At 38.4% G+C, this 26,078-nt stretch overlaps 1 long non-coding RNA gene across 1 annotated transcript in view; it reads left to right on the forward strand.

Moving 5' to 3' along the window:
- The first annotated feature begins 4,736 nt into the window (after positions 1-4,736).
- LOC125960977 (uncharacterized) overlaps positions 4,737-26,078 on the forward strand; it is a 53,276-nt gene continuing 31,934 nt past the window's right edge. The window contains exons 1-2 of the long non-coding RNA XR_007471235.1: positions 4,737-4,799; positions 18,348-18,440. This is a non-coding gene — a long non-coding RNA (uncharacterized LOC125960977). The remainder of the gene's footprint in view (positions 4,800-18,347; positions 18,441-26,078) is intronic.

Genomic DNA, 26,078 nt, shown 5'->3' on the forward strand with positions numbered 1-26,078 from the left:
CCCCCTCCATCAGATGGTCTAATGTACTTACTGACCCCCGCCGAAAAAAAATCTTTTATTTCTCAGAGTAGAGCTTTCTGGTGGTGAAGAGGACCCCACTGGACTTTCTCTGAAGAACACTGAATTAATTCATCTTAAGTCAGAACCCCTCCCCTGCCAGGCTTACCAGCATTTGAGTGTTGATTTTAATGATGAAATTTGTTCTCAGAGCAGCTTGGGCACATTAACCCCTCTTTATGGGCCACATTATTACCTTCCATTGCCACATAAAGACCTGGTTTTCTTGCATTTCTCCCCAGTACTATTTGGATTTTTGACCATTGTAAAATTTTAAGTGTAAATATTTTTCTTTCCATAATGAGGCTCACAGATTTCAGGAATCTAAATGATCCAGGGGAAAACCAGTCACTCCAGTTTAGCTTTAACAAGGACCACCTTTATTGCCTATTGATTTTCATCTTCACAATCAGCTGCACATAGGGAAGGGGGATTGGACTCCAGCATGGTTCCTATCACTGCTGGCTTCCTGAGCCTCTGGAAAATTTCTATACTGCACACCTTAGAAAAGTAACTATTACATAACAGGCCTTACCTTCACGTCCTCTTCAACCTGACCCTGATCTTCCTTTTCAGTCACATCTCCTACGCCTGTCCTACATGGATCCTCTCCTTCAACCATTCTGATCAGCATACTGCAACACAGGAATACCGTATTTATTTCTCAGAGCAGAGACTTGAAGTAGAAAAGAAACTTAGAACTTTGAAATGAGACTTGACAGATGGATTGGATTTTGATGGTCAAACTTTACCCATCTCAAGCCTTTCCTGAACATTTCAGGTAGCATCAACACCTTGACCTTGACCTTCTACACCAGAGAGAACAATATACCCGTGAGATACCACCCAACTCCAGACATTGCTACATTCTTACTGCTAAACTCAAATATATTTGTTACATTATGTGTTGTGCTTATTCATTGGCTCAATGACTCTCTCACTAGAATGAAGGCAGGGCTTTTTGACTTTTTTGTTCACGGTTACGTCCATAGCATTTAGAATAGTGCCTCGCATATAGGAGGCACTCAGTGACAGTTTGGCAAACGAATGTGATTCGGAATCTTTCTCAAGCCAGAACTACTGTCTAGTACTGTCAGTTAATGAGCATTAGAATTCAAGACTAATTTCCACCTGCATTTGCCACTTATCTTAGGCTAAGATGTATTTCATTGTTTGTCATGAATGTGTCTTATCTCCCCCATTATGAGACAACTAAAGGATCTCATAACTAAATAGTTACCTATAATTAATTTTTTAAAAAGGGAGGGTGCATCGTGAATGACGCAGATGCCCGTAGCTTTCCGTTAATGGGTTTCTACTGTGGTGGTTTTGTAATGTGTCAACTTAGCTAGACTAAAGTACATCTGCAGAATTCCCTTTTTTGCATATTTCTGGTTTGGGTGGACCAAAAGAGAGATTCTCTTGTGAGATTTGGAGGGAAGACGTGCAGTAGCAACTATCTGATGGTCATTCACATTGGTGTTTTTCTGCCTGCTTATCTCATTGGCCGGAGGCAGAGACAGGCTGAAGTCTCACATTTCCTCATCCTTCCTCCTCATTGAACTCCTGGGCCAGATGTGCATGTTCAGCTCCATGACAGGAGGCCCTAGCTTCTGCAGGACATGCATGCCACCAAGGCCAGAGCCAACAGGAACTAACACAGGGTTTAGTTTGTCCTCCTAGTTCCAGCTTTTGCTTGTGGGTAGTAGCTTATTCTTATTCTCCAAAGCTTTACATCTATCTACTCTTCCTGCCTGCCTGCCTGCCGTTATGGGCTTCAAGCTCCAGCACCAGTCATGGGGACAGCAGCCTCGCAGAGAGCTGTTTAACCAGCCCCCACCATTGCCTAATGGCAAATCCTTGTCCAAGCATCTATCTATCATCTCTCTATTTATCCATACGATTGGGCCCTTACTGATATACCTACTATATGCCAGGTTGGCAACTTATCTTCATTTCTTTCAACAGCACTATATGTTATAATTATCCCCCTGTTTCAAATTTCAAAACCACATCTGTTTGGTTCCCAAATCTGTTATCTTTTCATACACCATACAGTCATCTTAATTGCAGATTCTTTACTCAAAATATTTATAAAATAAAACTTTTCTGCATCATAAATATATTAACATGATTCCACTAGCTCCTGCCAAAGCATTTTGTATTTTGGAGTAAAAAAACCCAAAGTTGACGAAAAACAAAGCACAAACAGCAGAATGTTTCCCTTTACTTAGGTCCATCTAGGAACTTTTCCAATGTGAGCTTTGAGAACTTGGCTGAATTTTGATTGAAGCACCAATTTTAACCTCAGCTTGGGCTTTTAAAACTGAAAGGGTGATCTAGAGGATTGCCCTTGACTGTGTAAAACAAATCAAAACCCCAACCGAATAAGTTCACCACTTAAACTTGTACCATGGCTTTTAAGCCGAATGTGTCCTACTTGGTTTTTAGGAAGTATTTATTTCTGAATCTTCACTTCAAGAATAAAATAACATCTCTCTTTTGAAGGTGATAGTCTAAAACTGGTGCCAAACAAAACATTCTGGTTTTTTTATTGTCATGAAACTGAACAATGGCTTCTTTCCTACCCCAGCTCCTACACCAGATTAGAGTCTATTACCAGCCACAGAGAAATCTCCTCAATGGGAAAATGCATGTAAAGTGCTTTAAAATCGTGCTTGGAACAGTTTTTACCATTAGCTATTATTATTTTCATGTTAAGTGTTGTTTTCTACCATTATTTTGTTGTAGCTGGTAAGAGACTCTTCACTTAATCTCAAGCAAACGAAGTCTGTATCCCAAAGGCCCCACTTGATTTCCATGTTAATACCGTTAAGAGTAACACGGAGGTTTCCAGGGTGTGTGTTGTACTCCATAGGACCAGCAGAGGGCGCAAGAAGTTCTTTATAAAAGTAACTTTCCTTTCTGCCTCAAACAGGCAGATTGGAGATAAAGTAATCCTTGGGATGGTTCAGCATCACACAGAGTAGCTTCACAAAGAGCTAGTGTTTTCCATTTCTAACCGTGGAATGAAAAGAGAAATGATGTTTCCTCTTGTCTTCCAGTTTTATGGACCAATGCCTCCTCTCCATAGAAATTATTGAAAAATTTGGTTCACCCTGAATAGTTCCATTGCTTCAGTAGCAAACTCATTCAGCTTGCAAATAAGCTATTCATTTACTCACTCACTCATTCATTCACTGATTCATACAGATAGATGTTTAGTTAAGACTTATGAGACCCTAACTTTGTAGTTGAAAATGTGAGCCATGTTTGCAGGGGTAAAAGGAGGATTAAATCAAATAACAAAAGAACAGAAATTGGAGAGGTTTGGATATATCTTTTGGACACCAGTCTGAAGCCAGTTCCAGTATGGTGCTAACAAGCCGTTTAATGATATGACTTGTCATTAGTGATAATTCATTAGCTCGTCAATATTATACGTGTCTGTTAATCGCCTCCTGGATACGGCTCCCTCTAGAGGACCACAAAATAAGATTTTCGACTTTTCAAAGCTGTTTTCACCCTTTTCCTCTTGAATTTACCTAATATCTTATGCTTCTCAAAGAGAGTTGACACAGATAATCAGATTTGCAGTGGACCTAAGAGGCCCAAAGAGTCATTATTGTTAACTTTATCCACACATGAGTCACTGTATCCATCAAGTAAAGGGAGGTTAAGGACAGGTAGTTAGGAAATAAACTGGAACTGGAATTCAGGATCCTGATTCCCAACACCATTTGATATCATGGTAGAGCTATCCAGAACAGGTGTGTAGTAAACACTTGCTGGTTGCATGCTCTGCCTCTCTCTGTTTCAGTGATCGTCTGATACTTGGTGACTGTCAGTTAAACAGAGGGAGAGAGAGAAAGTCACAAAGAATCTTGCTTTAAAAGCAAATGAGATAATGAAAAAGTTCTGGAACCAGACAGTGGTAATGGTTGCACAACATTGTGAACGTACTTAATAGCACTGAATCATACAGTCTAAAATTGTTAAAATGGTAAAGTTTTTGTTATGTGTATCTTACCCCAATTTAAAAAATGGCATCAGTAGGGGGTCATTTGCATTCTGGGCACAGAAACCACCAAAGAGAGGGAAGGGAAGGGTACAGGTGTCCAGGAAGTCTCTGTAAGGAGAAGCCCTACTTTGAAGAAGAGGTGGCCAAATGATTTCTCATAGTCCTTCCAAAGCTAAAATTCTGTGTTTCTGATATTCCAGCTAATCAGCATCTTGGTTTAGGGTTGCATTTCTTCTGAGAGACAATTTATTTTCATTCTACTCAAACAGTTTTTATCAAAAACAAAACATGGACTTGGTTCTCAAAGAGGTCATAGTCCTTTGGGACTGGGCATATATTCCCATATAATAAGTGTTTAAGTAAAAACAAAACAAAAACAGAACCCATCAGGAGTGAGGCATTTATTCAGTGAAGACTTCAAGGGGTTTTATTTGAAAACTGACTCCTAACTTTGGTGAGAGAAGTCCCCATACTGGACCCTAAACAGTCCTGACAACCATATCAGAAGTTAACACATTTGTGTTAAAATGATCTTCAATCAGGTGGTCAAAATATTTTGAATATTTCTCTCCAGCCAGTTAGGCAGAACACCTCTTTTTCCTCACGACACTTTAATCCTCAGCTTTCTTCTGCTCTCTTTTGCCATAATGTATTACAGACGACCTAGTTTACAACCTATAATCAGCTTTGTCTGGATTGAAAAAAAGAATTATTCCACAAGGTAAGAAATCAACATTAGCTGTTTTATTTAATTTTCCTGATTGATGAGATTTCCTGCTTTAATGATGTAAAGGCCTTGGAGCAATTTCCCTGTAGATCGTTTGAAACGTTTAATGTTTTAGTTGTGTAGCCATCTGTGCACGGCTCCTGCAGCGAGGTCTGTTCATGCACATGGCCAGACTCATTCTTGAAGCCCACCCTTGGTCGGGGTCAGGAGAATGGCTTCCGTTTCTTCCACTCACCTGTGACTCTTAACTGTGAGAAGTGAGCCAGAATGAATTAGACAGAAACGGATCAGTTTAACTTTATTTCATTAGCAATCTGTTTAACTCTCTAGCTTTGCTCTTTTATTTCTCATGGAGAATTATTGCTATTTTGCATATGGTATGTTTGGAGAACAATATACATTAATGTCACATAATATTAAACATCCTTGCAGTCTCCAATGAGGACAGACAGCCTGCTGGCCTAGTGGAAGGTGCATTCCTGGAAGGGAAGGTATTTAAATCCATTTTCTGCATCTCCACATTTTGAGCCAATACGTGCTCATTTCCTAGGATGCTTCAGTGCTGAGGTACTTAGCAACAGATGGAGTCTACTAATGGACTTCAGGTTGCCTGCTAGACTTTCCATGGTCCTCCAGGAGCTTAACTATCACTCTCAGCCTGGTTCAGGCAAACACTGGCATCTCTTTATGCAGCAGGTCCCCCAAGATTCAACCTCAGGCCCAGCATCTCTTTAGCCATATGAAAATGCCTTTCTTCTTCCCATACATATAGTTAGAGCATTTTCTCTGGATTAAATGAGAGGAGAGAAGAGGAGTGAGTTGAGGATAATAAATCCTGGAAAACTGACAGATGAACTAACCAGCCTGAGCAAAAAATGTCTAGGAGGATGTGAAGTGAACAGATGATAGACGCACATAATGTGAGGCTGGTGTTCCTGTTCTGAGGAGCATCACAGAATCACACACAGGCCAGCGTTTATTCTGACTGGTTGGTGCCTTGGCCATAGGATTGGTGAATTTTTTTTTCTACTTTTCTAATTTTTAACTCCTTTTATTTATTTTTTCCAGTTTTATTGATATACAATTTACATATATAATGTAGTATATGTTTAAGGTGTATAATATAATGATTTGGTATATGTATATATTGTGAAACAATTATCACAATAAGTTTAGTTAACATCCATCACCTCAATAGTGATGTTTTTTCTTGTGATGAGAATTTTAAGACCTACTCTTTTAGCAACTTTCAAATATGTAATACAGTGTCACTATGCTGTACATTAAATTCCCAGAATTTATTCTAGAAGTTTATACCTTTTGACCACCTTTACCTATTGCCCTACCTTCCCTCATTCCCCACCTTTGCGCTGGTAACCACCAATATGTTCTTTCTATGAGTTGTTTTTTTTTTAGATTCCACATGTAAATGAGATCGTACAGTATCTGTCTTTCTCTGTCTGACTTATTTCACTTAGCATAATGCCCTCAAGGTTAATCCATGTTGTTGCAAGTGGCAGAGGTTCCTTTTTTATGGCTGAATAATATTCTATTGTTATATACATACCTCATTTTCTTTATTCATCTGTCTGCCAATGGACACTTAGATTGTTCCATCACCACTAGACCTGCCTTACAAGAAATGCTTTAAGTGGACATTCTTTAAGTGGAAAGCAAAGGATGCTAATTAACATCATAAAAACATATGAATGTATTTGTAAAACTCACTGGTAATATTAAATATATAGTCAAAGTCAGGTTCTCTAATATTGTAATAGTTTTGCATAATTCATTTACAACTCTAGTTTACAAGTTAAAAAGCAAATGTATTCAAAGTAAGTATAACTACAATAATTAATTATTGGTTAAATATTTTGAGTTGTCACCTCAGCTACTATGGTTTGGTTGAAATATTGCCCATGATTTTGTCATCTTCAAAGCCACAAGAAACCTTTTCTAAACGAAGTCAAACAACCTGGAATCAAACTTTGTTCTGGTTATTAATTAGTTATGAGCCTTGAGATAGGTCACTTTCTCTCTGTGTGGTCTAGTTTCCTAAACTGAAATATAAGAGATAAGATTAGATAACGTTGAAAGTTGAATCCAGGTCTAAAGCAGTGTTCTCTGGTTGTGTGTATTTTACCAAATACAAAAACACAACCTACTGCCGATTATGGAGGGTCAGTCATGATGGAAAGGCACTGTGCCCGCCTCAGGGGGAGATGCAGGTGCACAGAAGCGTTCATTTCTTGCATAGCTTTTTATTGATATTGAAAGCTTCCTAAGTGCCAGGCACTGAGTTAGGTGATGGAACTTAACAGTGAGCAAAAGCATCTATGAACCAAATTTAGTTGAGTTTAGAAGATATTGGGCAGATTCATACTCTGAAAGAGACCATGGGCTTTGGGGTCAAAAAGGGCTGGCTCTAAACTCCAGGCCTGCCCCTTACTAACTGGCATTTAGACTTTGTCACCATGCGAGGTTTACATGGTATTATTCAGTGTGTTTGGAGGAATGAAATTCTGCGCATGTGGCTGTAAAAAGACACTTGTTCGTTTGTATCTTGCAAAGAAACTCTTCTATCAAGGCATTTTCATTACTAGTCTCTTGCTTGTGGGAAGAATCACCCATTAGTTCTAGTAAATTGGTAATTGTATTATGCCTTTAAGTAGAATAAGTAAGTTAAATATATTTTTTGAATTATGGAATTATTAACATTTGAGTCCTTGTTAATTTGAGCACATTTTAAAACTAGTAGGAGAACAAGGGAAAAACAGGAGAAAGAAGGAGGGCTGTCTGTGAGCAGGTGGTAGGAGCAGGTAGGAAAGAGCATGAGATTGAATCTATAATGAACAGATACTCCTCTTAATCATGTGTTAACCAGACAGCTTTATTTTTTGATGAGATAACTTGCCCCTTTAAATCCCTGTATTCTGGTATTTAATAACTGAACTGATCGTTGCTTTAGTGGTAAACTGTGTCAGGAAACTGTGGTCCCACAATTTCAAGAACTCATGATTGAAGAGGTTAGAATAATCAAGAATAGATGCCCCATATTCTAGAGCATCTCTCAACAGTGATTTTTTTCTCAGGGAATAGAGGTGAGTAGGAGTAGGGGAATGGTGGACAAAAGAAAGAGAAGAGGATAAAAGCAAACATTTTATGTTCTAAAATTTTAACACATAGATAGAAATTTATGGCTGAGAGACAGAGAGAGAAAGAGGGAGAAAGAGATGAGAAAGAGGACTCTAATGGTCCAAGATATATTAAAATAACCATAATACAGCCTGAATCCTAAAGAAGACCAGAGTTTTTGTTTGTTTGCTCTTTGTTTTGGTTTTTAACTTTTATTTTATTGAGGTAAGAACACTGACTTGAGATTTACCTTCTAAACAGATTTTAACTGTAAAACACATTCTTGTTGACTATAGTTAATAACAATGTTGTATGGCAGAACTCTAGAACGTATTCATCATTGTTTTACTGAAACTTTATGCTTATTGATTAGTCATTTCACTTTTCCCCTTTCCTCAGCCTCTGGCAACTAACATTTTACTCTTTGATTCTATGGATTTAACTATTTTAGGTACGTCGTATAAGTGGAGTCATACAGTATTTGTCCTTCTGTGACTGGCTTATTTCAGTATATTGTCCTCAAAGTGCATCCACGTTGTTGTGTATTACAGCATTTCCTTCAATTTTAAGGCTGAATTATATTCCATTTTATATATATATACCACATTTTCCTTATTCACTCATCTCTCTGGAAATTTAGTTTGTTTCCAGAACTTAGGTATTGTGCATAGTGCAGCAATGAACACAGGAAGTCTAATACGTATTCAAGATCTTGATTTTCATTTTTCTGGATAAATATCCAGAACTGAGATTACTGGATCATATGATCGTTCTATATTTTTTTCTTTTTTGAGGAAATTCTGTACTGTTTTAGATAGCAGCTGCCCCATCTGCATTCCTAACAATAGTGTGCAAGGGTTCCAATTTCTCTACATCCTGGCTGACATTTGCTGTCTTTTGTCTGAGATGTTATCTCACTGTGATTTTGATTTTCAATTCCCCAATGATTAGCCCATTTTTTAATCAGATGATGATGAAGAGGATGATGACAATGATGATTTTACTATTAAGTTGTAGGAGTTCCTTATATATTTTGAAGACTAACTCCTCATCAGATATATGGTTTGCAAATATTTTTTCTGGCTCTACAGGTTGCCTTTTCACTCTTTTGATTGTTTTCTTTGCTGTGCAAAAGTTTTTCAGGTTTAAGTAGTCCCACTTGTTTATTTTTAAATATTTTTTGTCTTTGCTTTTGTTGCAATATCCATGGAGTCATTGTTATGATCAATATCGTGAAGCTTTCTTTCCCCTTTGTTTTCTTCTAGGAGCTTTATGATTTCAGGTTTTACATTTAATTCTTTAATCTATTTTGAATTGATTTTTATATGTAAGGGTCCAATTTCATTGTTTTGCCTGTAGATATTCAGCTTTCTCAACACCATTTGCTAAAGAGACTATTCTTTCCCCATCGTGTATTCTTGGCACCCTTGTTGAAGATAAGTTGCCTATATATGCATGGATTTACTTCTGCACTCTCTATTTTGTTCCATTGGTCAATATATCTGTTTTCAGGCCAGTACCATACTCTTTTGATTACTGTAGCTTTGTAATACAATTTGAAATCAGGAAGTGTGATGCCTCCAGGAGCTTTTTCCTTCCTTTTCAGGATTGATTTGGGTATTTCTTATCTTTTGTGATTCCATGTGATGTAAATTTTTTTTTTCTATTTCCAAGAAAAATGCCACTGGGATTTTGATAGTCATTGCATTGAATCTGTAGATCACTTTGGGTAGTATGGCTATTCTAACAATATTAAGTATTCCGGTTCATAAATTCAAGATATGTTTTCATTTATTTGCATCTTATTTAATTTTTTCCACCCACGTTTTATAGCTTTCAGTGTACAGATCTTTCACTTCTTTGGTTAAGTTTATTCCTAAATCATTTTATTTTTTTTTTGCCTGCATTGGGTCTTTGTTGCTGTGCACGGGCTTTCTCTAGTTGCGGCAAGAGGGGGCTATTTGTTGTGGTGTGCAGGCTTCTCGTTGCGGTGGCTTCTCTTGTTGAGGAGCACGGGCTCTAGGTGCATGGATTTCAGTAGTTGTGGCACGCAGGCTCAGTAGTTGTGGCTCACGGGCTCTAGAGCACAGCCTCAGTAGTTGTGACGCACAGGCTTAGTTGCTCTGAGGCATATGGCATCTTCCCCGACCAGGGCTCAAATAATGTCCCCTGCAATGACAGGTGGATTCTTAACCACTGCACCACCAGGGAAGACCCATTCCTAAGTATTTTTGATGCTATTGTAAAAGGGATTGTTTTTCTAATTTTTTTTCAGATTGCTTTTTGTTAGTGTATAGAAACACACCAGAAGTTTGTATGTTGATTTTGTATTCCGAAATTTTACTAAACTTGTTGATTAGTTCTGACTTCTTTTTGTTGGAATCTTTAGTGTTTTCTCTATATATGATTTTATTGTCTATAAACAGGGAACATTTTGCTACTTACTTTCTAATTTGGATGTCTTTTATTTATTTTTCTTGCCTAATTTCTCTAAGACTTCCAGTACTATGTTGAATAAAAGTGGCAAGAATGGACATCCTTGCCTTGTTCCTAATCTTAAAGGAAGCACTTTTATATTTTCAAAGTTGATATTAGTTATAAATGATGTCAACTGTGGGCTTTTCATATTCAGCCTTTATTATATTAAGGTAATATACTTGTATTCCTAGTTTATTGACAGGTGTTATCATGACAATGAATATTGTCAAACCTTTTCTGCATCTGTTGAGACAGTAATGTGATTTTTAATTCTTTATTCTGTTAATACGGTGTATCCCAATAATTGATTTTCATATGTTGAATCATCTTTGCATCCCATGGATAAATCCCCCTTGATCATAGTGTATGATCCTTTTCATGTGCTGTTGGATTTGGTTTGCTAGTATTTTGTTGAGGATTTTTGCCTCTATATTCATCAGGGACATTGATCTGCAGTTTCGTTTTCTTGTGATGCCTTTGTCTGGCTTTCATATCAAGGTAATGCTGGCCTCATAAATTGAGTTTTGATGTGTTCCAGCCTCTTCAATTATTTGGAAGAGTTTGAGAAAGACTGACATTAATTCTTTTTTAAATGTTTGGTAGAATTCACCAGTGAAGCCATCTGGTCCTGGGCTTTTCACTGTTGGGAGGTTTTTGATAACTGATTCAATCAGTTTTGTTTTGTTTTCTTAAGCACTTTGAAAAAGCCTAGAGAAATAGAGCCTGAGGATATATAAATGTGTATCAGGGAGAAATCCCTATAGGAACATTAAATAGGTGTTTTGGAGTTAAGCATTAGTGTATGTTCAGAAGAATGGCGATGGGTAATTCTAGCATTGTCCTCTGACCTCTTCCACCACACACACACACACACACACACACACACACACACACACACACACACACACACACACACACACACCCCACACATACCTGCTACCTTTTTTTTTTTTTTTTTTTTTTTCCTGCTACCTTTTTTAACATAGTAAGTGAAACCTTGTGCTGACATTTCAAGGCTGTCTCTTCCAGTTTATCCTCCACACACCTAAGTGCCTAGTACAAGGCTCCTGCTATTCTCTATTCCTAGATCACCCACTGGCTCAATGTGATAAAGCAGGACGTACATACCTAGGAAAGCCTTTGGCTCTGGAGAAGTCTGTACCCATCCTAGATGGGAACATTCATTTGTACTTCCTTTAGAGCAGATATGAGAAAATGCCTCACCCTGTCTGGGAGGGGCCTTCATGGTTTTCTTCAAAGAGGTGGGGAAGAAAGCATGTGACCTGAAGTAGGTGCAAGTGACCTGAAAATCCAGGAAGTGCTCCTTGCTCCCCATCATTATCGTAGAAGTGAAAGGGAAGCACAGTGAGATTAAGCCACTTGCTCGAGGCCACACAGCAAGAGGGTAGTCCTTTTGACTTCAAACTCTGTTTCGGTTTTTCCATTATGCCATTTTCAAACCACAGAGAAATAAGTGATGTGGGCCTGAGCCCCTAATCTGCCTATGTATGAAGAAGAACATTATCTCTCAAGCGTGTTGAATACCTAGTGTCCTTTTTAAGCATGCACCCTTCATGTGCAAATGTCACATTACTGATCATGGGCATGTAGAAGTACCACTTGAGACATTGTCTAATGGTGATAACGTAGCTGCATAAAGTTGTCTGTGATTGTTCGCTCAATCTCTAGAGTGGTCACAGATCCTGGCTGAAGGTCAGCCAGCTAGAGGGAGGGGTCATGATACACAGAAGGGCTCCTCAGCTGGGAGTTCAGGGCCTCATCCGGGAGTTAAAACATCCCTCCTTGTCCCTAGTTAAATGTTTTTCAGTGTAGGTTTTGGAAGTCAGTGTAAACTGTGGGCCATACCAGGGAATAACTGCATCTAGTGTACCACTACATCAAAGGAATGTCACAGAAAGGCCTAGGGGCTCCAACTTGAATGGGAAATGGGAAGAGATCAGAGATTTAGCCAGCTTCTCAGGAGGCAGTCAGCACAGGTCTGGATTTAGATTGCCTGGGCTACAACTGTGCCTCTGCCACCGCTTTAGATAAATTGCCTGGGAATCAGACTCTGATACAGGGAGATGATTGCACTGTTGAAACAAAATCTGTGGGAGAGCGAAGGAGTGGGGTAAGGGCAGAAGGAGTTGAATAGGTACGATGCTGGCACAGCAAATGATCCCACAGATTGCTCTGGAGTCAGAATGGCCCATTGAAATCACTCCATGAAGCAGGGGTGCAAGACTTTACGTCCCTGTACTGATCAGTCATTTGACACAGCAGTTCCTGGAGAGGAGCATACCTTGGGGTAGGTGTTCTCTTCTTTCCCTACTGAGGAAAATTCCCAAGAAGGTCTCAACTGACAGCTGTCAGTTGTCAACACTTCCTACAGCTGGGGAAGGAGTACCTAATCCCGAAGGGGAAATCTTGGTGATGGACACAGTGTCCTCTATCATCCACGACTTGTGCCACTCAGATCCTATTGTTCCATATAAATTGTGGGAATAGCACCTTTAGGATTCTGTTATTTTACTAGGGAAACGTAGAAAGTATAGTGTGATAAAGTATAGTACCTGCTTCTGCAGCTGAACTTGAAGCCACGACTGAAATTCATCATGTCCCTTCCCTACTATCTATTCTGAATTCTTTGCACCCTCAGTGAGCACTTCTGTTGGTATCAGGAACTCATTTGGTGACATAATTAATACCTTCCTCAGATCGGAGGGGTCTGAGCCCTTAGTCACCCTGCTTTCCTTAAGCCATGGCCACTGCTCTTGTATATATTTATTATCAAAATTAGCAAGTGACACTCTAGTGGATGATATGGTGGCAGACATATTCTTCCCTAATCATTGTGTGTAACAGCTATGCTACCTTATGTCAATGACCAGAATCAGGTAATCCTCCCCATTCCCTTTCCTGTGGATCTCTTGGCATGAGGAGACCAAAATAACATGTAACAACCATGACTTGAAGTTTATTAAAACCTTTTTCTTTGTCCCATGGTGAAAGCATTTCCCTCTGGGAGCTAGGATCTGCAAACCTGCAAAGCCCAGAGGTGTGAGGCTGAGAAGCATATATTCCCCAGAAGTGTCACCTAGAATGATGGTGAGTGGCACCACTGCAGTGTCACTTCTTGGCTCCTAGACTGATATGTTTACCTACTGGGGAAAAGAGCTATAAAATGGTTGTTGATTTTGTCTGTATTCTGCATCTTTGACAGTGGCGCTTTATCTCCAAGTGGACACCTTTAAGAAGCATTGCAGATGCTTGTGGGTAGTACGGTATGTAGTGGGGCCAAGGGATCCCACTATCATGAGCAACTGCCACATCTTCTTTGCTATAAAGTGGGATCGTTGCCCTGACGTGATCTTATGCGGGGTCCTGTACCAGCAAAGAAAATGCTTTGTATCCCAGAGATCATGATGTTGGTTGAGCCCCTAAGAGCAGGAAAGGCACATCCATAACCAGCTTATATGTTTATTCTAGTCAGGATGAATCCTTGTGCTTGCTTTCTAGGGTGAGAAATGTCCAGTAGTAATCAACTTGTCAAGTGGCTGGTTGATCATGCTCTCTGTTGTTGGAGGTGTAGACTTTTGGCATTCACAGTAGCTGAGTCAGCTTATGCTACTGGGCCCATGCCTATTCTCCATTTCTACTACTATGTCTACCTTGTTTGTAAGTCCATTGTGCTAGCACAGGAGTGCCCAATTACAGATACATTGCTATTAACTGGCCAAGTTATTCTGTCTACTTGGTTGTTTGTTGTCTCTTTCACAATAGATGCCCTCTGGTGAGTGTTGGCATTAACATGTGATAGCAGGAATTTTACACTTCATGTCTGCTCTCATAGGTCCATCCACAGTCCTCTTACTTGAATTCATTGTCACCAACCTTTCAGTCCTTCTTCTTCAAAATCCTAAGCAACTAGCCAAGCTATTTGTCACTGCCCATGAGCCTGTATTTATTCCTCTGCCAGGCCACTTCTGTCTCCATACAAAGAGGAAAGGGCACACTGGACAACGCTTTGCCCACTGGGAGTATTTCACTTCACTGTTACCCTTTAACATCACTGCTGGGTGTGGCTGCAACTTGGCTTTACTGCTCCTCTGTCAGGAGGTATAAGTGACTTCCTCCCTGAAGCCATAGGGGTGAGCTAAAGGAGAGAAATCCATTTAACAGTGGTGGTTGATACGGTGTCTCAATGGCCTGCATACTCAGCTTACTTGTGCCCTCTCCCAGATGTATTACTTCTATGTTATGACTTGGTGGTTTTGATAGATCTCAGCTCATGATGGATAATTATGGACACATGTTTACTTGAAGCCCTACTTGTCAGGATCTCTGTAGCTATTAAGTCCTAGTTACACAGCAGGAGATATTTTTCAAATGTGTAATTTTCTACTGTACATGACATGCCCTTGCTCCAGAGCACTACCAGTGCTCCACAACCTTATATTGTGATTCTCCTTAAAATTGGAGCCTTCAAAAACTTGCATATGACATATATTCCCACCATAGATATTTCTAATGCCATTGGACCTGCAGGATTTACCAGTTGTCTTAGATTGATATCTCAGAAATAGACTTTGAGACGAAGACTTGGGTGCAAGAAGTTTACTAGGGAGTGCCCATAGGGTGTGAAGGCTCTAGGACTGAGGAGAAGGAAGTGTTGGACTGTATGCATTCGTAACAGAGGCCTCAGTCAATCCCACTGGGAGCTGTGGAGCTGGGACAGATCTACACAAGTGCATCTCTTAGGGTAAGGGGACCAGAATTTCATAGGCTGTCACCAACAAGGCATTGGTAGTAGGCTGCCCCCAAGGAGAGGACATGACTTTGGGCTTGGTGGTTTCTCTGCTGAGGATAATGCTCAGAGAGAAACTCAGCTGCGAGCAGTCAGTCACAAATGCTCTCAAAAGCTGGGGGAAAGACGATCTTATTCCTGAAGGTATTCAGTACAGACTGTCCTTGTCTTTGTGTCTTTTTTCCTTAGCTATAAATTTAAGAAAGCAGGACCAACCTCACCAGGTTTTTAAAAAGATTAGGTAATTTTATTCATGTAAAGTGCCCACTAGTGTATAGTAAGCATTCAGGAAAATGTTAGGTTCCAACAAAATATGCTAGTGTTTTAATAATAATACTAACCATGAGGTACCTGAGTTATAAAGGTGTAGGCTTAAAGAGAGACTGGGCATTCCCTGTTGCATTAAGTAATCCTCATTAAGTTGTCTTACATAATTCAACTTGTTACCTAAGAGAATCCCTAAATGAATAGAAGTGACATTAGTGAGGACCAACTCCAGAAGTTTCCTTTAAGAAACTTCTTTCTACCATCTTGCCATATTAGTTGGGAGACATTTACAGAAGTGTATAGACATATATGACAGTCTAGCACCACCATCTATCGGACAATTCCCAAGCCATACGTTATAAATAAGGATGGCTGTCCGGGTTCTAGGAGGAGTAAGAAGGTTGAGGGAAAATAGATGAACTGACTCAAACAAGAGATTAGGGTGGGGAGTTCTGGGCAACCCCAGTGGACGTTGAGAGGAGCAGTGGGAAAATACTTATTGATGATTGTATAACGAATGGAAGCAGAATAAAGATAGTTCTGTTGTCAGGTAGGCTCGTTCGTGAATCCCAAGTCAGATCTTAGACGTAGGAGTTATCCTAACTGGCACAAGCTTATAAAGCAACTGCTTCTCATGAATTGTTAAAGGAACATAATAATCCTGCCTAACTCATTGCCTTGTTGTGAGAACTAAATAAGACACAGTATTTAAAGTGCTCAGCACAATACATGGTACAAGGTGAATATAAATATTTATTGGTTATTAGAATTATTAGGAAGCATTTATCAAGGGTAAGACAATCAACTTGGGCAAGCAGTGGTAGTGATAATGGTAATAAGTAATAGAGCATATAATCGAGGACTGCCTAACCTAATATTTGTCCTCAGGGAACTTATCTCCAATATTTTATAGTGCTTAAAACAGACTCTCAACTCATCTTGATAAAAGTTCACAGTCAAGCTCTGTACTTGGAACCTAGGAAAAAGGGAACTGGTACATTTTTCAGATGTAGAAATTTGTTTCAGTGGTTTGCTTTTTAACCAATTCTTTCTAGCACCTATACTCCCTCTCTTGTTTGTCTCCTCCTTTAGGAAAGTGTTAAAACCCTTTTCTTTTCATGACAGGCAGTGAAAAGGGCACTGTGTTTCTGCCGGACCCCACTAAGATTTGTTGACATTGAGCTGAAATTGGATAATCCATTCATTATTTATAGACCTGTTCTCATAATGAAAGATGTTTCTTTTCCTTTCTTTAAATGAGCCACACAATAAAAATGTTTAATTAATGGCATGTGCAAGGCGTAAGCAAAGATTTACTTGTTTTATGGGTTCAGCAAATTCTTTCAGCCGCTTCCTCCCAGATGCTGACAAGCTGGTTGGTTTATATTCATTAGCTCTTCTAAAAACCAGCCAAGTATTAAGATTAATTTTAAAGTAGCTCAGGTAATCTCTGAGGTAGGGGATGATGTCTTTATCACCTCAACCACATCACTAGACCCTTTACAGAGCATCTCCAGGTCCTCAAAGGAGGTGTTAGATGAACCAGCCCCAGCTTGCTGGCATATAGAGAGTAATTCTCCATTACATAGAAACTACTTATTGTTAACTACTTATAGACACATCAAAAATGTGTGTTTTAAAAATCTTCCAGTGTCTTCTTACTTTTTAAAAAAATTCCTTTAGTCTTGATTGAAAGCAAGACCCATCATTAATTTTAGATAGCTGTTCACATAATTAATATTTTATATTTACCAAGTGATTCTCATTGTCTCAGAAAGTAGAGACCTACACATCTGTAGATAAGCAATCTAAAGTCAGTTGCTTATCAAAACAGTATTCCGGAAAGCTTTGTATTGCAGAAGGAAATAGGATGATACCATCAGGGAGACAGGGTCCTGGAGATAATCATTTGTTTAAAGGTAGGGCTTCAGATAAGAAATGAAATCTCCTGCCATAGCTCACTTTTGGCTCTTTCTTACTGAACTTAGGTTGGGATGTTCTCATAACTTCTTTGTGCACTGACATTCTTTGAAACCTATACCTTCTCACCTCAACATTTAACCAACCAAGTTAACTTCATTGATTAAATGGTATATCTAATATACTTGAAAGCCAGACAGATAATTTTTTTTAACATTTCCCTCTTCCATACAATAATAGATATAATTTGAGTAATAATCATGAAATGAAAAGATTAGCCAGAAATAATAATAGCTGGGAGTAGAGAGGAAAATGCAAACTGAATATTTCTTTTATGGAAATTCATATATATAATCATGGCAGTTAACAAACAAAAATAATTAAAAGTAGTGAAATATTAAAAAAGGAAAATAGTAATAATTAATTTTAAGTACACTACTTTATGTTTTTAGAAAAAGGAGTAAAATGTATACCCACATATTGGTTATGGTAATAAATAATAATGTTACAGTTTCTGTTTTTACACCTACCTTCTGCAAATTAGTAAATGGTCTCATCAGAATTGATCCTTTCACATATTCTTGCTCAGTAGACTAGTTGAAGAACGCATTGTATTAATTTTAATTTCTAAAGCTTCTTTCACATGAAGCAATATACATACAAATAATTAAGAAAAGTTTTAAACTCCAGGATAAGTTTGTCAAAGTCATACAAATTTCTTTACATAATAAATTCCAGAAATCACCATAATTTCATGTCATTTTTTTCAAATGGATTCTGTGAGCTTTCAAATGTTTCTTCAGCAGAAAAATTTTAAACACAAATGAAAAATTCCAAGCGGTCAAATAGAATAACATAATTAAAGTAACTCATGTTCTGTATCTTGGTCTTTGTAATCCCTGGGTTATAACGTTTAATCTACTTTTTAAATGCAGGAGTATATGGTGACATAGAACCTACAGATGATCTGTGCCTGAAACAGGCTTAAACAACTGTGAACATTAAAAAGGCAGAAGTAATATGTGGGGGTGAGTATGACTACCTTCCATGCATAACACAATGTTTATTAAAGAATGTATAATAAACACATAATAATTTGGATCTTCTACATATATTTAAAAGTACAGCAAAAATTGGCGGAATTGTTTAGAACTTAGATCAACATAATATTTTTCTGGGAGTATTTTATTTTATTAACTTTATTGGAGTATAATTGCTTTACATTTTTGTGTTAGTTTCTGCTGCATAACAAAGTAAATCAGCTGTACATATGCATATAACCCCATATCCCTTCCCTCTTGCATCTCACTCCCACCCTCCCTATCCCACCCCTCTTTGGTCAAAAAGCAACGAGCTGATCTCCCTGTGCTATGTGGCTGCTTCCCACTAGCTATCTATTTTACATTTGGTAGTGTATATCTGTGAATGCCACTCTCTTACTTCATCCCAGCTTACCCTTCCCCCCACCACCATGTCCTCAAGTCGGTTCTCTATGACTGTGTCTTTATTCCTGTCCTGCCACTAGGTTCTTCAGAACCTTTTTTTTTTTGGATTCGATATACATGTGTTAGCATACAGTATTTGTTATTCCCTTTCTGACTTACTTCACTCTGTGTGACAGACTCTAGGTCTATCCACCTCACTACAAGTAACTCAATTTCATTTCTTTTCATGGCTGAGTAATATTCCATTGTATATATGTGCCACACCTTCTTTATCCATTCATCTGTCAGTGGACACTTAGGTTGCTTCCATGTCCTGGCTATTGTAAATAGTGCTGCAATGAACAGTGTGGTACATGGCTCTTTTTGAATTATGGTTTTCTCTGGGTGTATGCCCAGTAGAGGGATTGCTGGGTCGTATGGTAGTTCTATTTTTAGTTTTATAAGGAACCTCCATACTGTTCTCCATAACGGCTGTATCAATTTACATTCCCACCAACATGACAAGAAGGTTCACTTTTCTCCACACCTCCTCCAGCATTTACTGTTTGTAGATTTTTTGATGATGGCCATTCTGACTACTGTGAGATGATACATCAGTGTAGTTTTGATTTGCATTTCTCTAATGATTAGTGATGTTGAGCATCCTTTCAGGTGTTTGTTGGCAGTCTGTATATCTTCTCTGGAGAAATGTCTATTTAGGTCTTCTGCCCATTTTCGGATAGGGTTGTTTGTTTTTTTGATATTGAGCTGCATGAACTGCTTGCATATTTTAGAGATTAACCCTTTGTCAGTTGCTTCATTTGCAAATATTTTCTCACATTCTGGGCTTGTCTTTTCAGCTTGTTCATGGTTTCCTTTGCTGTGCAAAGGCTTCTAAGTTTCATTAGGTCCCATTTGTTTATTTTTGTTTTTATTTCTATTTCTCTAGGAGGTGGGTCAAAAAGGATCTTGCTGTGATTTATGTCATAGAGTGTTCTGCCTATGTTTCCTCTAAGAGTTTTATAGTGCCTGGCCTTACATGTAGGTCTTTAATCCATTTTGAGTTTACTTTTGTGTATGGTGTTAGGGAGTGTTCTAATTTCATTCTTTTACATGTAGCTGTGCAGTTTTCCCAGCGCCACTTATTGAAGAGGCTGTCTTTTCTCCACTGTATATTCTTTCCTCCTTTATCAAAGATAAGGTGACCGTAAGTGTGTGGGTTTATCTCTGGGCTTTCTATCCTGTTCCATTGATCTATATTTCTGTTTTTGTGCTAGTACCATACTGTCTTGATTACTGAAGCTTTGTAGTATAGTCCGAAGTCAGGGAGCCTGATGCCTCCAGCTCCGTTTTTCATTCTCAAGATTGCTTTGGCTATTCGGGGTCTTTTGTGTTTCCATACAATTTGTGAAATTTTTTGTTCTAGTTCTGTGAAAAATGCCATTGGTAGTTTGATAGGGATTGCATTGAATCTGTAGATTGCTTTGGGTAGTAGAGTCATTTTCACAAGGTTGATTCTTCCAATCCAAGAACATGGTACATCTCTCCATCTGTTTCTGTCATCTTTAGTTTCTTTCATCAGTCTTATAATTTTCTGCATACAGGTTTTTTGTCTCCTTAGGTAGGTTTATTCCTAGGTATTTTATTCTTTTTGTTGCTGTGGTAAACGGGAGTGTTTCCTTAATTTCTCTTTCAGATTTTTCATCATTAGTGTATAGAAATGCAAGAGATTTCTGTGCATTAATTTTGTATCCTGATACTCTACCAAATTCATTGATTAGCTCTCATAGTTTTCTGGTAGCATCTTTAGGGTTCTCTATGTATAGTATCATGTCATCTGCAAAGAGTGACAGTTTTACTTCTTCTTTTCCGTTTGGATTCCTTTTATTTCTTTGGTGTCTCTGACTGCTGTGGCTGAAACTTCCAAAACTATGTTGAATAATAGTGGTGAGAGTGGGCAACCTTGTCTTGTTCCTGATCTTAGGGGAAATGGTTTCAGTTTTTCACCATTGAGAACGATGTTGACTGTGGGTTTGTCATATATGGCCTTTATTATGTTGAGGTAGGTTCCCTCTATGCCTACTTTCTGGAGAGTTTTTATCATAAACAAATGTTGAATTTTGTTGAAAGTTTTTTCTGCATCTATTGAGATTATCATACGGTTTTTCTTCTTCAGTTTGTTAATATGGTGTATCACATTGATTGATTTACATATATTGAAGAATCCTTGCATTGCTGGGAAAACCCCCACTTGATCATGGTATATGTTCCTTTTAATGTGGTGCCGGTTTCTTTTTGCTAGTATTTTGTTGAGCATTTTTGCATCTGTGTTCATCAGTGATATGGGTCTCTAGTTTTCCTTATTTGTGACATCTTTGTCTGGTTTTGGTATCAGGCGATGGTGGCCTCGTAGAATGAGTTTGGGAGTGTTCCTCCCTCTGCTATATTTTGTAAGAGTTTGAGAAGGATAGGTGTTAGCTCTTTTTTAAATGTTTGATAGAATCTGCCTTTGAAGCCATCTGGTCCTGGACTTTTGTTTGTTGCAAGATTTTTAATCACAGTTTCAAGTTCAGTGCTTGTGATTGGTCTGTTTATATTTTCTATTTCTTCCTAGTTCAGTCTTGGAAGGTAGTGCTTTTCTAAGAATTTGTCCATTTCTTCCAGGTTGTCCATTTTATTGGCATAGAGTTGCTTGTAGTAATCTCTCATGATCCTTTGTATTTCTGCAGTGTCAGTTGTTACTTCTCCTTTTTCATTTCTAATTGTATTGATTTGAGTCTTCTCCCTTTTTTTCTTGATGAGACTACCTAATGGTTTATCAATTTTGTTTATCTTCTCAAAGAACCAGCTTTTAGTTTTATTGATCTTTGCTATCGTTTCCTTCATTTCTTTTTCATTGATGTCTGATCTAATCTTTATGATTTCTTTCCCTCTGCTAACTTTTTTTGTTCTTCTTTCTCTAATTGCTTTAGGTGTAAGGTTAGGTTGTCTATTTGACATGTTTCTTGTTTCTTGAGGTAGGATCGTATTGTTATAAACTTCCCTCTTAGAACTGCTTTTGCTGCATCCCATAGGTTTTGGGTCATCTTGTTTTCATTGTCATTTGTTTCTAGGTAATTTTTCATTTACTCTTTGATTTCCTCAGTGATCTCTTGGTTATTTAGTAGTGTATTTTTTAGCCTTCATGTGTTTGTAGTTTTTACAGATTTTTTCCTGTAATTGATATCTAGTCTTGTCGTGTTGTGGTCAGAAAAGATACTTGATACGACTTCAGTTTTCTTAAATTTACCAAGGTTTGATTTGTGACACAACAAGATGTGATCTGTCCTGGAGACTGTTCCATGAGCACTTGAGAAGAGAGTGTATTCTGTTGTTTTTGGATGGAATGTCCTATAAATATCAATTAAGTCCATCTTGTTTAATGTATCATTTAAAGCTTGTGTTTCCTTATTTATTTTCATTTTGGTTGATCTGCCCATTGGTGAAAGTGAGGTGTTAAAGTCTCCTACTGTTATTGTGCTACTGTCAATTACCCCTTTTTTGGCTAATAGCATTTGCCTTATGTATTGAGGTGCTCCTATGTTGGGTGCATAAATATTTACAATTGTTATATCTTCTTCTTGGATTGATCCCTTGATCATTATATAGTGTCCTTCTTTGTCTCTTGTAATAGTCTTTGTTTTAAAGTCTATTTTGTCTGATATGAGAATTGCTACTCCAGCTTTCTTTTGATTTCCATTTTCATGGAATATATATTTTTTTTTATTTTTTTTATTTTTTTTATTTTTGCTGTGTTGGGTCTTCGTTTCTGTGCGAGGGCTTTCTCTAGTTGTGGCAAGCGGGGGCCACTCTTCATCGCGGTGTGCGGGCCTCTCACTATCGCGGCCTCTCTTGTTGAGGAGCACAGGCTCCAGACGCGCAGGCTCAGTAGTTGTGGCTCACGGGCCTAGTTGCTCCGCGGCATGTGGGATCCTCCCAGACCAGGGCTCGAACCCGTGTCCCCTGCATTAGCAGGCAGATTCTCAACCACTGCGCCACCAGGGAAGCCCTCATGGAATATTTTTTTCCATCCCCTCACTTTCAGTCTGTATGTATCCCTAGGTCTGAGGTGGGTCTCTTGTAGACAGCATATATACAGGTCTTGTTTTTGTATCCATTCAGCCAGTCTATGTCTTTTGGTTGGAGCATTTAATCCATTTACATTTAAGGTAATTATCAATATGTATGTTCCTATTACCATTTTTTAATCGTTTTGGGTTTGTTATTGTAGGTCTTTTCCTTCTCTTGTGTTTCCTGCCCAGAGTAGTTCCTTTAGCATTTGTTGTAAAGCTGTTGTTGGTGCTGAATTCTCTTACCTTTTGCTAGTCTGTAAGGGTTTTAATTTCTCTTTGAATCTGAATGAGATCCTTGCTGGGTAGAGTAATCTTGGTTGTAGGTTTTCCCTTTCATCACTTTAAATGTGTCCTGCCACCACCTTCTGGCTTGCAGAGTTTCTGCTGAAAGATCAGCTGTTAACCTTATGGGGATTCCCTTGTATATTATTTGTTGCTTTTCCCTTGCTACTTTTAATATTTTTTCTTTGTATTTAATTTTTTATAGTTTGTTTAATATGTGTCTTGGAGTGTTTCTCTTTGTATTTATGCTGGTTGGAACTCTCTGTGCTTCCTGAATTTTATTGACTATTTCCTTTCCCATAGTAGGGAAGTTTTCAAGTATAATCTCTTCAAATATTTTCTCAGTCCCTTTCTTTTTCTCTTCTTCTTCTGGGATCACTATAATTCGAATGCTAGTGCATTTAATGTTGTCTCAGAAGTCTCTGAGACTGTCTTCAATTCTTTCATTCTATTTTCTTTATTCTTGTCTGCAATATTTATTTCCACTATTTTATCTTCCAGGTCACTTATCCGTTCTTCTGCCTCAGTTATTCTGCTATCGATTCCTTCTAGATGATTTTTAATTTCATTTTTTGTGTTGTTCATCATTTTTTTTTTTTTGCTCTTTATTTTTTCTAGGTCCTTGTTAAACGTTTCTTTTATTTTCTCCATTCTTTTTCCAAGATTTTGGATCATCTTTACTATCATTACTCTGAATTCTTTTCCAGGTAGACTGCCTATTTCCTCTTCATTTGTTTGGTCTGGTGAGTTTTCACCTTGCTTCGTCATCTGCTGCATATGTCTGTCTTCTCATTTTGCTTAAATTACTGTGTTTGGGGTCTCCTTTTCACAGGCTGCAGCTTCATCGTTCCTGTTGTTTTTGGTTTCTGCCCCCAGTGGCTAAGGTTGGTTCAGTGGGTTGTGTAGGTTTCTTGGTGGAGGGGACTTGTGCCTGTGTTCTGGTGGATGAGGCTGGATCTTGTCTTTCTGGTGGGCAGGACCATGTCCAGTGGTGTGTTTTGGGGTGTCTGTGAACTGATTATGATTTTAGGCAGCCTCTCTGCTATCAGGTGGGGTTGTGATCCTGTCTTGCTAGTTTTTTGGCATGTCCAGCACTGGAGCTTGCTGGTCATTGAGTATAGCTGAGTCATTGTGTTGAAATGGAGATATCTGGGAGAGCTCTCGCCGATTGATGTTATGTGGGGCTGGGAGGTCTCTGGTGGCCCAGTGTCCTGAACTCAGCTCTTCCACCTCAAAGGCTCAGGCCTGACACCTGGCCGGAACACCAAAACCCTGTCAGCCACATGGCTGAACCACTGCAGAAACATTCTGGAAATGAAGCTTGCTAATCTCCTAAGCCCATTTAGAAATACCTTTGAGAAGAATCACTGAGCCCCTCCAATCTGGTTTTCCTTTCTCCTCTGGGAGTATTTTATCATTGACATTTTTTAGAATTATTGGTTCAGAGTCATAATAAGAAGTAGACTGAGAGATCCCACTACTCACCTATTAGAATGACCAAAATCTAGAAACTGACACCAGCAAATGTTGGTAAGGATGTGTGAGGATGTGGGCAATAGGAACTCTGTTTCATTGCTGTGGGAAAGCAAAATGGTACACTTTTGGAAGACAATGTGTCAGTTTCTTACAAAACTGAACATATTCTTACAATCATTATGATCCAGAAATCATACTCCTTAGTGTTTACTCAAAGGAGTTGAAAACGTATGTCCACACAAAAACTTGCACATAGATTAACAGCAGCTTTAGTCATAATTGCCCAAACTTAGAAGCAACCAAGATGTTCTTCAGTGGGTAAATGGATAAACAAATTGTGAGACATACAGACAATGGAATATTATTCAGTGCTCAAATGAAATGAGCTATCAAGTCATGAAAAGACATGGTGGAAACTTAAATTTCTATTATTAAGTGAAAGAAGCCAACCTGAAAAGGATACATACTGTATGATTCTAATTACATGACATGCTAGAAAATTAAAAACTATGGAGACAGTAAAAAGGTCAGTGCTTGACAAGTATTAAGGGGCAGGTGAAGGACTGAATAAGCAGAGTGCACACAATCTTTAGGGCAGTGGAAATATTCTGTATGATACCATAATGATGGATACATGTCATTATATCTTTGTCCAAACCCATAGAATGTACAACAGCAAAAGTGAACTGAAATATAAACTCTGGATGATTATGATGTATCATATCAATGTAGGTTCATCAGTTATAAGAGTTATACCTCTCTGGTGGAGGATGCTCATAATGGGGGAAGCTGTGAGGGGGTGTTGGGGGGGTGGCAGGAAGTATAATGAGAAATCTCTATTACTCCCCTTTAATTCAGCTGTAAACCTAAAACTGCTCTAAAACATTAAGTTTTAATTTAAAAAAGTTAGAACTGACATTATTTGGTTTTCTTACTGTTTTAAAATTCTTCAAAGACAACATCCTCCACTCCCAATTTTGCCTGCAGTAGGATAGACCACTCCCACTACTGCCCTTGGTACCCAGCCACTGTTCTGCTTCTTTCTGGGGCTTCATCTCCCGCCATCTCAGAACAATTCCCTGTAAACTTAATGATCTTGTATCACAAATACACCAGGTCTGATATGATGTACTCTAAGCCATTCTCCACATTTTCTGATAAATTTGTCAAACCAAGTAACCATGAAGGAGGATTGTGGGCAATTTTAATTTTTTTTAAAGAAAATGAAAGGAAAAATTACACCTGAAAGTGATGGAAAGTGGATGAGACTCAACAATAAATCGGAGAGACTGAACTGCCCCAGCTAATTCTGTCAGAAAAGAGTAAACAACTGCAGAGGCTTGATTCAGACTATTACCTTTAATACATTAAG

The sequence above is a fragment of the Orcinus orca genome, chromosome 14, assembly GCF_937001465.1.
Source record: "Orcinus orca chromosome 14, mOrcOrc1.1, whole genome shotgun sequence".
NCBI lineage: Eukaryota > Metazoa > Chordata > Mammalia > Artiodactyla > Delphinidae > Orcinus > Orcinus orca.